Genomic DNA, 10,032 nt, shown 5'->3' on the forward strand with positions numbered 1-10,032 from the left:
CTGCTGCTCTAACATAAAGTGCACAGGAAGGGGGAGGGATGAAGCGCACAGTACTGCAACTGTTGCATCACACATGTACTGTTGTCACACACGTGTTTTGTCACACATGTACCATTGCATCACACATGCACTGTTGTGTCACACATGTACTGTTTCTGCCTGCCCGGCACGCCCCTTCCTTTTCTCATCAACAGTCCGCACCTTCCTTCGGACGGCTGTCCTTCCTGCATTCCACTGGGTTCTGACGGCCTTTGAGTCAGAGGAACTCATGTTGGTTGGGCAAGTGACAAAGGCCTGGCCAGTCATGGTACCCTACTCCCCCTTTAACCAGTGGCTGGTTTGAGAGGTGGACACACGACCCAAGGAGGGCCGATCAGGGCCTTTCTCTGGAATTTACACTGGGTGACTAGGAATGAAAAGCTCTCACTTTGTCTTCTGTGGCTAGGCACGGAAGATTAAACCTGCAGCTGCTCATCACAGCTCTTCAACATGAGGCTCTCCTAGATTTTTATCCTAGAAAAGCCTGCCTGTGGGGACAATGAGGCACCTGCAAGGCACACACTGAGCTACCACCAGGAGAGAAGTAAAAGGTGAGAAGTTTGGCAACACCATTTAGTCCTTGAGGCTTAATTTCCTCCTACCCTCCACTGCCAAGCCGCACAAGAAAATGCCTTTTGCAGAGAGCTGGGGTTCTGACTCTCAGTGCCTAAGCCCCACCTAATAAGGACCATACCCTCGTGTGTGCAATGTACTGGGAGGGAAATCCATCACTCGGGTTCTTAAAGGGATTTATGACCTTAAAAGGGTTCAGAGCCTTCCACGGTAGAGGCTTTGGAGTCAGGCAGATCCGGGTTTGGCTCTCCACTTCATCTTTTACTGGAAATGTGACCATCGGCAAATTACCTTCTTTGAGGGTGTTTCCTTCATCTATAAAATGGGGGTGATACCCATCTCAAAACGTGGCAATGTTTATCACCTGGCCTGCTACCAAGAAGCTAGTAGTAATATTCAAGTTCAGTGCTTCCTCCCAATGACTAACAGAGGGGAGAACAGCGAGGAGAACCAGGGGCATATAACCTGGAAAAAAATCCACTCCAAAGGCCATTCGCCTTCATAATGGTGTTAGCAATGCTCCCACCTACGCTGCCTTCAGTCGCCCAAGGGCCATCATGGACCGGAGCTCAGAGACTCGATCTCTGCAGTCTCGGGGGGAACAAAGGAGTTTTTAGAGCCAGGTAGGGGTTTCAGCTGCGGAACCTGGGAAGGGCGGCGCTGTTTCCCACAGAAGCCTGTGGGGCACCCATCACTTCTCACTGAACACCTGTATTAATGACACCACAGCAGCCTGGAAGGAATTCCTAGTCTAGGAAGGAGGAGGAAAGGGCCTTGAAGGGCTAGTGCGATCCATAACCAGTGGTTCTCAGAATGAAATGCGAGCATTCCCTCAGGCTTGAAACTGCATGTGGCCCAGCTGAGAGCATCCCCATGACTCTCAGGGAGTCTCCTCTTTGAAGCTGCCTTTAGAATTTCCTAGATTTACTAGCTTCTCTGTCACCGGGCCTCTAACCGTCTCTTGGTTTCTTTCCGAGGCTCATGGCTTTCAGAGGTTTTCTTTGCATCCCTATTTTCTCTCCTCTCTGGTGTTCCACCCTCAGGTCTCAGGGTCTCGCCTTTTTCAGTCTGTCTTGCTCACCACCCACCGCTCTCTTCCCGTTCTCAGTCTCGGTTCCCATCTCACTTCCTTTATCCGATTCTCTCCCACCGTTTCTATTTTTCGGTCTGACTTTTTTTTCCTGTAAGTCCAACCAGCGCTCTCTATTTGACCACCTCTTACTATTCCTCGGCAGTGCTCCATTTGACTTTCTTGTTCTGTTGGAATCTTTTTTCTGATTACTTTTGTCTCTCTCCAGTTCTCGTTCTCCATCACTGTCTTCCTCCATCATGAGGACCTCTTCATCTTGCTCCACTTCTACATCGAAAATCTTGTCTCACAATTGGCAGAAGATTGAATAATAGCTGTCCTGGCTGGTGGCTCAGTTGGTTGGAGCGGCATCCCATACACCAAAAGGTTGTGGGTTCAATCCCAGGTCAAGGAACATACATACCTAGGTTGCAGGTTCACTCCCTGGTAGGTGCGCATACGGGAGGCTCGCTCGCTCTCTCCCTCAAATTAATACATATATCCTCAGATGAGGATTTAAAAAAAGATAATAATAGCTAACAGTTACTTAGTGCTTACTCCTGTATCAAGTACTATTCTAAATCACTCATATACATTTATCTACATGCATACACTTTTCTCACAACCTTGAAAATGTGCTATTATCACTATTTACAGAGAATAACTAATAAGTGGCAGATGAGAAATTCAAATCAAGGGATCCTGGCTTCCTCTGCTACTCCTCTTTATTTATTTCAATGTGGTTCTCCCCTGCCTTGCTTTATCCCGCCATTTTTAAATTTCACACTGTCTTTTCAGTTCTTTTTACTCTCTCTCCATTCCCCCAGCTGCAGTGTCTCTTCGCCTCTCTCCATACAAAGGGTTACCCCATGTATCTGCCTTCACCTCCCATTTCCCATCCATCTCGCTCCATTCTCATCGCTTGCTTCTCAAGTCTCTCTCCCCCAGTCCCGCTCACGTCAGCTTTTGTCAGGTCCTCTCTAATTCGCTGTCTCCCTTTTTCTATATCTAGGGGTGTCTCTCTCTGCTTCAGTCTCTCGTTCCTCCATGGCACCTGTCCTGTTCGCTAGTCTCCACGATGGCCTTTTCCCTGCATCTCCCAGGTTCCCTGTGCGATCACATTTCCCTCGTGGGCTCTGCGAGCCTCTCTCGGTGGCACCCATCAGGTCTTTGCCCTCGACCTCTCTAGTTTTCAGCTTCCCTTCTCCCGTCCCAGTTTCTCGCAGCTTTTCGTGCCCCCATTTCTTTCAGTCTAGGTCCTCTCAGTCCCCCAGGTACTCTCGGGGACGCTCAGGCTCCATCTCCATCCGCTTCTCCCGGACCCCGGCCTCCTCAGTACATCTCCTCATCTCGGGACCTCCCTCCACCCCTCAGCTCGCGCCCAAGCTGCCCGCGACCGTGTCCGACTCCGGCCGCCACTACCACCGACCCACGCAGCCGCCCCACCCCCTCACCTCCAAAATCAAGGCGAAAACTTGAACTTCCGGTCCCAGCGGCCCTCACGAGCCCGAAAGCGGGCCTGCCCCTGCGCACGCTCCTGCCCCGCCTCGCTTTGGGCGGAGCCCCGGCTGGCGCTGCGTCCTCTGGAGGCCAGTGCAGGCGCTGCGGCGGAGACTGGCTCTGAGCCCCGCCCCCCGTCCGCCCCGCCCCCCGTCCGCCCCGCCCCCGGGTCCAGAACAACCACGCGCGCCGTGCGTGGCATAGGCGCTGGGAGTTTAACCCGACGAGGGAGGTGGCCGGAGCGCGGACACTATTAAAACACCCCTAAGAGTTATTCATTATAATTATTAATGTATAATTACTCAATCAGTTCACTAAAAATCCAACTCCCTAGCTACTTGAATAGCGGGGGCATTCCGGCCTTGGAGCTCCTGTTCTCCAGAGGCCACCACAGGGATCAGAGTCGGTGTTTGTTGAATGACTAAAGGAAAAGTGCCTCTTTAGTCCTGCACGTGCCAGTCATTGCCAGACTGAGCCTCAGCTTTCCTATTTGTAGCAGGGTAAACCCTACTTTTTAAGAGTGTTGGGAAAATAGATTAATAACTATACATGAGATACATAAATCGTTTTATTCACTACCGTACATATAGGTGCTGTAGAAATGTTAGATTTTTACTGTAGGATAATATTGCCGTTCAGAAGGTGCAGCCTTCAGTTCTGGAGTCAGCTCTAGGCGCTGAGGATGCCACGGTGAACAAAACAGATGAAGCCCTTGCTCCCTGGAGCTCACATTTTCACAGGAGAGACAGACGCAGAGATCAGAGTAAACAGACTGCCAGGCAGTACCGCCTTCTCTACCGAGCAAAACAAAGCAGGAAAGGGGTGAGGAGTGTCCTGGTTAGAGATATCCAGAAAGTAGCATTGAGCAGAGAGCTGGAAAAAGCGAGGCAGGAAACCATGGGGGCCCCTATAGGCGAGGTTTCTAGGAAGAGGAAACAGCAACTCCAAAGCTGAGATGGGAAAAGCTGAGGCCTGCTGGTTTCCAGGACCAGCAAGCGGGCTTCTGTGGCTGGAGTGAAGGTGGAGGAATAAATAGCAGGGAAGGAGGGGGACTAGATCATACACCACGGCCAGGACTTCGGCTTCTGATAGGTGTGAGCTGAAAGCCCTGGGAGGAATGTGAGCAGAGGAACATGAAACATGATCTGACTTAGATTTTACCAGAATTCTCTGGCTCCTCTGTTGGGAATAGACACATAGGGAACCAAGATGAGAAAAAAGGACCAGTGAGGAGACTGCTGGACTAGGTGAAAAATTGTGGTGGCTGGACAGGGAAGATGATGAGAAGTGGTAGCATTCTGAAGATATTTTAAAGTAGAGTCGGGAGGGATTGGCTGATAGATTGGCCACGGAATGTGAAAGAAAAGTGAGGCATCAAGGATGACCCCCTTTGACCTGAGTGCCTGGAGATAGGGAGTTGCCATCAACTGAGATCTGCAAAATGCAGAGAAAGACAAATCTAGAGTTTCCATTTCATCATATTATGGCGAAGTTATGTATTGGACATATGTATTGGGTGTCAAGTGGGAAGCTGGTTGTGTTAAAATAAAAAACAAACAGAGACCGAGCTTGCAAATTCCATAAGCAGAAATAACCAGTTTAGTCATACAAAGCTAAATTGAGCTTATTTTGCAAGACTAACCTGACTCATTTCTTGCTTATGCGTCAGAAATCATAAGCAAAATTTGAACTATTTCGCAAGGTAGGCATGAGGTAACCACTGACCAATTCAGTATTATTTAAGGCAATTCTAGTATTATAAGCAATCACTGTGAAAAATAAACACTCACTGCTTTTCACTATATAAGCTGCTTTATAACAATACACATCTTAGACTCACTCCATATTTTGGTTTGAGTGCTCCCTTGCAAACTGGCTTTTGATGGGTGTACAATAAGCTTTTATTAATTACTGTTTCAGTGATTCATTGGTTTTACTTCTGTTATTTCTGAACTTTTGACAAATCTTTGGGACACAAGTTGACTATAGAGAGGTCAATTCACAGGTCATTATCCAAAGGAGGAAAAGAAATCGAGTAAGAATTCTGCCTAAAATCTGTAAAAGAGAACTACACATTTTTTTGGAGGACGTAATCAAGTAATGTGAACTATGAAATCAGGGTAAAAGTCACAAATTATGATTGAGTAGCAAATTTTACACTAATTCTTAGAAAAATCATCAAGTCCTAGTCCCTTGGAAATCTAAGGAAATCAATACATTCATGGTAAAAACTAAACATACAACAGAAAAGGGAAGTTACAAAAAGCAACAAAGAAAGATTATTTTTAATGACTGAGGGACTTCTATGTAAAGTTACACAGAAATATGTTTGAAAACACTTATGAAATTGATTCTGCTTATCAAAAGGGAAGGATGATGCAATAAGAAATGAAAACAAATTTCAAAAAAAAACGAAGAGCTTTTATAAAAGGTATCGAAGAAGAGCTCTCCTCAATGGCACCTGACCCCCAATGGATTAACAACAGGATCCCACAACACACACTTTTCATGAAATTATATGAATTCTCCCAGGACATAATTTATTCTACAAGGCAGGCTTAGTCCTAATAATTTATGTATGAGAATTCTGAACAAAATAGCAAGCAATAACATATGTATTGTTGAGGACCTACTATGTGTCCCTGTATCAGATAAAGGAAAAGAAAAGATAGCAATATAGAGATCCCCACAATCAGGGATCTCACAATCCAGTGGGAAGAAAATAAGGGGAAGACACATAAAGATGGTCTGGCTCCTTTTAAGGCCTGGGATGGGTGGAGAAGAGACAGAAATCAAAGTGGTCCATCCCGTAAAGATGGAGGCATAGGCAACCGCAGCACTTGCACCTCCCCACAATCATATAAGAATTACAGCTAAACCACAGAACCACCACCATTCAGAACCGCCTGAAACCTAGCTGAATAGAAGGCCTACAACTAAGAATATATAGAAGAAACGACATCAAGACGGGTAGGAGAGGTGGTGACATGGAATGGGCTGGTCCCACGCCCACACGTGGCGGATAAAAATTGGGAGGCATATCTTAGGCTCCTCTGAGGAGCACAGGGTCGTGGCCCCACACCATGCCCTCCAGCCCAGGGTCCCAGTGCCAGGAAGAGACGTTCCCATCACTTTGGCTATAAAAGACCAGTGGGGCCCTGACTGGTGTGGCTTAGTGGATTGAGCACCAGCCTGTGACCCAAAAAGTCGCCAGTTTGATTCCTGGTCAGGGCACACGCCTGGCTTGCAGACGAGATCCCCGGGTGGGAGCGGGCGAGAGGCAACCAGTTGATGTTTCTCTCTCACATAGATGTTTCCCTCTCTTTCTCCCTCCCTTCCCTTCTCTCTAAAATGAATGAATGAATGAATTAAAAAGCAAAAAGCATGGGGTTTGAGGCTGAGGGAGAAAGAGGGCTTTCTGAGTTCCAGGCAGTTCCTCTTAAAGGGCCCACACACGGGTTTACTTGGACTCACTTCCTCTGAGCTCCAGCTCTGGGGTAATAGTTCAAAAGGTGCCAGGGGCACAAGGGAAGGAACTGAAATCATCTGGCTTCAGGGCCAGGGCTGCAAGGGCAGCTTTCTCCGAAACAGAAGTTCTTGCAGAGGCCGTTGTACTTTTGCTGAGCCCTCCCCACACAGAACGGACAGGCAGGCGCCATATCTGAGTCTCCATCAACCCGGCTCACACTGTTGGCAGGCCCTGGTGATTCCCTGAGGCTCTGCCCTACCCAACTTGTGGGCCCACCCAAGCTGTTTCCAGTGGCTCTTCCATCCAAATGCCCTGTCTTGACTCATGTTTCAGACTTTCCTAAGGTCTCTCAGACAAGCAGCACCTGGGCTCAGTATGCCCCATACCTCTTACTAAGTTGTCCCAGACCTGGCACTAGCTGCAGCCAACCTTGGTTCGCAGCCTGGCCTCTCCTGGGCAGTCCCAAGCCCAGCACAAGTAGCAGCCATCTGCAGATCACTTTGTAGCTCATGCCCAGAGACCCCCTGGCAGAATATAGGAAGCAGCTGACCTTGGCCTGCCCCTCCCGAGAGACCCCAGAGCCATCACACTCAGTAGACAGCTTTAGATCAAGTTGAAGCACCACCTGACCACCTCCACAAGCAACACACTCAAGGCGCAAAGTCAGCGGGCACCAGAGCTCCACTGAAGTAATTCCTGCTCCGTGGGGTGGGCCCCGGCACAGCTCATCCTCCGCAGCAGTTTCAGCCAGTCCTTGCAGCTGATTGGCCTAAGTCCCTCCCATTGACGTGCCAATAGCAATCAAGGTTCAACTACAAGAGGGTGTACACAGCCTACACAGAGGCAGGAGAGCTGGTGCACCTGGATGCCCAGCTCAGGTGAACAGGGACGTTACGGCACTGGACACTCCAGGACACCTACTACATTAGGCCACTCTACAAGTCCAGGAGATGTAGCAGCTTTACCTAATAAACACAGGGACGCTGCCAAAATAAGGAGACAAAGAAACATGTCCCAAATGAAAGAATGGAACAAAACTCCAGAAAAAGAACTAAACAAAATGGAGACAAGCAATCTACTAGATGCAGAGTTCAAATCACTGGTTATAAGAATGCTCAAGGAACTAAGTGAGAACTTCAACAGCGTAAAAAAGGGACAAACAAACCGTAAAAGAAGACCAGTCAGAAATGAAAGATATACTAACTGAAATGAAGAATAATTTACAGGGAATAAACAGTAGAGTAGATGAACCTGAGAATCAAATCAGCGATCTGGAATATAAAGAAGCAAAAAACACCAAATCACAGCAGCAAAAAGAAAAAAGAATTTGACAAAAATGAAGATAGTGTAAGGATTCTCTGGGACAACTTCAAGCATACCAACGTTTGCATCATGAGGGTGCCAGAAGGAGAAGAGAGAGAGCAAGAAATTGAAAACCTATTTGAAAAAATAATGACAGAGCCCCAGCCGGTGGGCATCATCCTGCAAACCGAAGAGTCTCCTGTTCAGTTCCTGGTCAGGGCTCATGCCTGGGTGGCAGGTTCAGTACCTGGTCTGGGTACATACAAAAGGCAACCAACTGATGTTTTGCTTCTTCTCTTTCTCTCTCCCTGCCCCTCTCTCTAAAAATCAAAAATAAAATAAAATAAAATTAAGACTTACTGTGCCTTAAAAATGAGATAAAAAATAATAATGACAACATTTCCCTAACCTAGTGAAGGAAATAGATGTCTAGGGAGCACAGACAGTCCAAAACAAGATGAACCCAAAGGGGCCCACACCAAGACACATCATAATTAAAATGAAGAAGGTTAAAATAAAGAGAGAATTTTAAAAGAAGCAAAAGAAAAGCAGTTAGTTATCTACAAGGGAGTTCCCAAAGACTGTCAGCTGATTTCTCAACAGGAACTTTGCAGGCTGGAAGGGATTGGCAAGAAATATTCAAAGTGATGAAAAGCAAGGACCCACAACCAAGAGTATTCTACCCAGCAAAGCTATCATTTAGAATGGAAGGACAGATAAAGTGTTTCCAAGATAAGAAAAAGCTAAAGGAGTTCATCATTACCAAACCAGTATTACATGAAATGTGAAAGGGTCTTCTTTAGGAAGACGGAAAATATCAAAAATATGAACAATAAAACGGTAATGAATACATGCCTATCAACAATTGAATCTAAAAAACAAAATAAATGAACAAGCAGAACAGAAACAGACTCACAGATACACAGAACATTTTGATGGTTGCCATATGGGAGGGGGGTGGGGGGGATTAGGTGAAAGAGGTGACGGGAGTAAGAAGTACAAGTTGGCAGTTACAGAACAGTCATGGGGACGTAAAGTACAGCCTAGGGAATACAGTCAATAATATTCTGATATGTATGGTGTCAGATGGGTGTGAGATTTATCAGGATGATCACCTAATAAGTTATGTAATGTCTAGTTATTGAGTGTACACCTGAAACTCATATAATATTGTCTGTCAAGTGCAATTGAAAAAAGAAAACTGACTTAAAAGAAAAGGAAATGGCCCAGATGTGGCCCTTGGGAAATTTACAGTTTAGCTGGGAACTTATGTTCCAGAAACTTAGAAAAGAGAAGAGCACTACTTCCTCCTAGGGAGGAGGATGAATTGGGGAGGGCTCCCTGGAGAAAGCATCATTTGAGCAAGGCACTGAAGGAAAATTTCGGTGATTAAGAAAAGCATGGGCACTGGAGTCCAGTAAACGTGGGATCAGATCTCAGCTCTGTAATTTCCTTGCTGTGTGATGTTGGGCAAATGATCTCCCCGCTCTGGGCCTCAGCTTATAAAATGAAGCATCTCCCCCACCTCCCTGGGTTGTAAAAATTACCTGAAAGGAGAATCTATGGGTAGTGTTGCGACACTTCCGTGTGATTTGAAAGATCTGAACAGGTGAGATTCTAGAGCAGCCCTGCCTAGTCGAACTTTCTATGAGGATGGAAATATTCTGTATCTGCTCCACCCAATATGGTCACCACCAGCCACATGTAGCTACTGAGCACTTGAACTGTGGCTAGTACAACCAAGAACTAAATTGTTAATTTTAATTAATTGGATTAATTAAATTTGATTAGCCACAGACAGCTAGTGGTTACCAGACTGAGTGGGCAGCATAGACCTTCGGGGTTTTTCAGGCAGCGGTACCAGCTTGAGAAAAAGCCCAGAGGTGGGAAAATCAGACGGCCCCGAGGATCTGTATTAGTTTCCTGTGGCCGCTGTACCAAGTCACCGCAGTCTTATTGACTGAAAACAACACAAATTTATTCAGTAAATTTTGGAGGTCAGAGGTCTGAAATCAAGGCATTGGTGAGTCTGTGTCCCTTCAGGGGGCTTCGGAGACAATCCATTTCCCTGCCTTTTGTA

General features: G+C 46.6%; 1 protein-coding gene across 1 annotated transcript in view; it reads right to left on the minus strand.

The window, feature by feature from the left end:
- Positions 1–3,199, minus strand: part of DHX34 (DExH-box helicase 34) — a 37,693-nt gene extending 34,494 nt beyond the window's left edge. The window contains exon 1 of the mRNA XM_090260104.1: positions 3,136–3,199. The gene's annotated coding sequence lies outside the window, so the exon portion shown is untranslated. The remainder of the gene's footprint in view (positions 1–3,135) is intronic.
- Between the last annotated feature and the right edge of the window lie 6,833 nt (positions 3,200–10,032).

The sequence above is a fragment of the Furipterus horrens genome, unplaced genomic scaffold (assembly GCF_987537825.1).
Source record: "Furipterus horrens unplaced genomic scaffold, mFurHor1.1.pri manual_scaffold_13, whole genome shotgun sequence".
NCBI classification, from domain to species: domain Eukaryota; kingdom Metazoa; phylum Chordata; class Mammalia; order Chiroptera; family Furipteridae; genus Furipterus; species Furipterus horrens.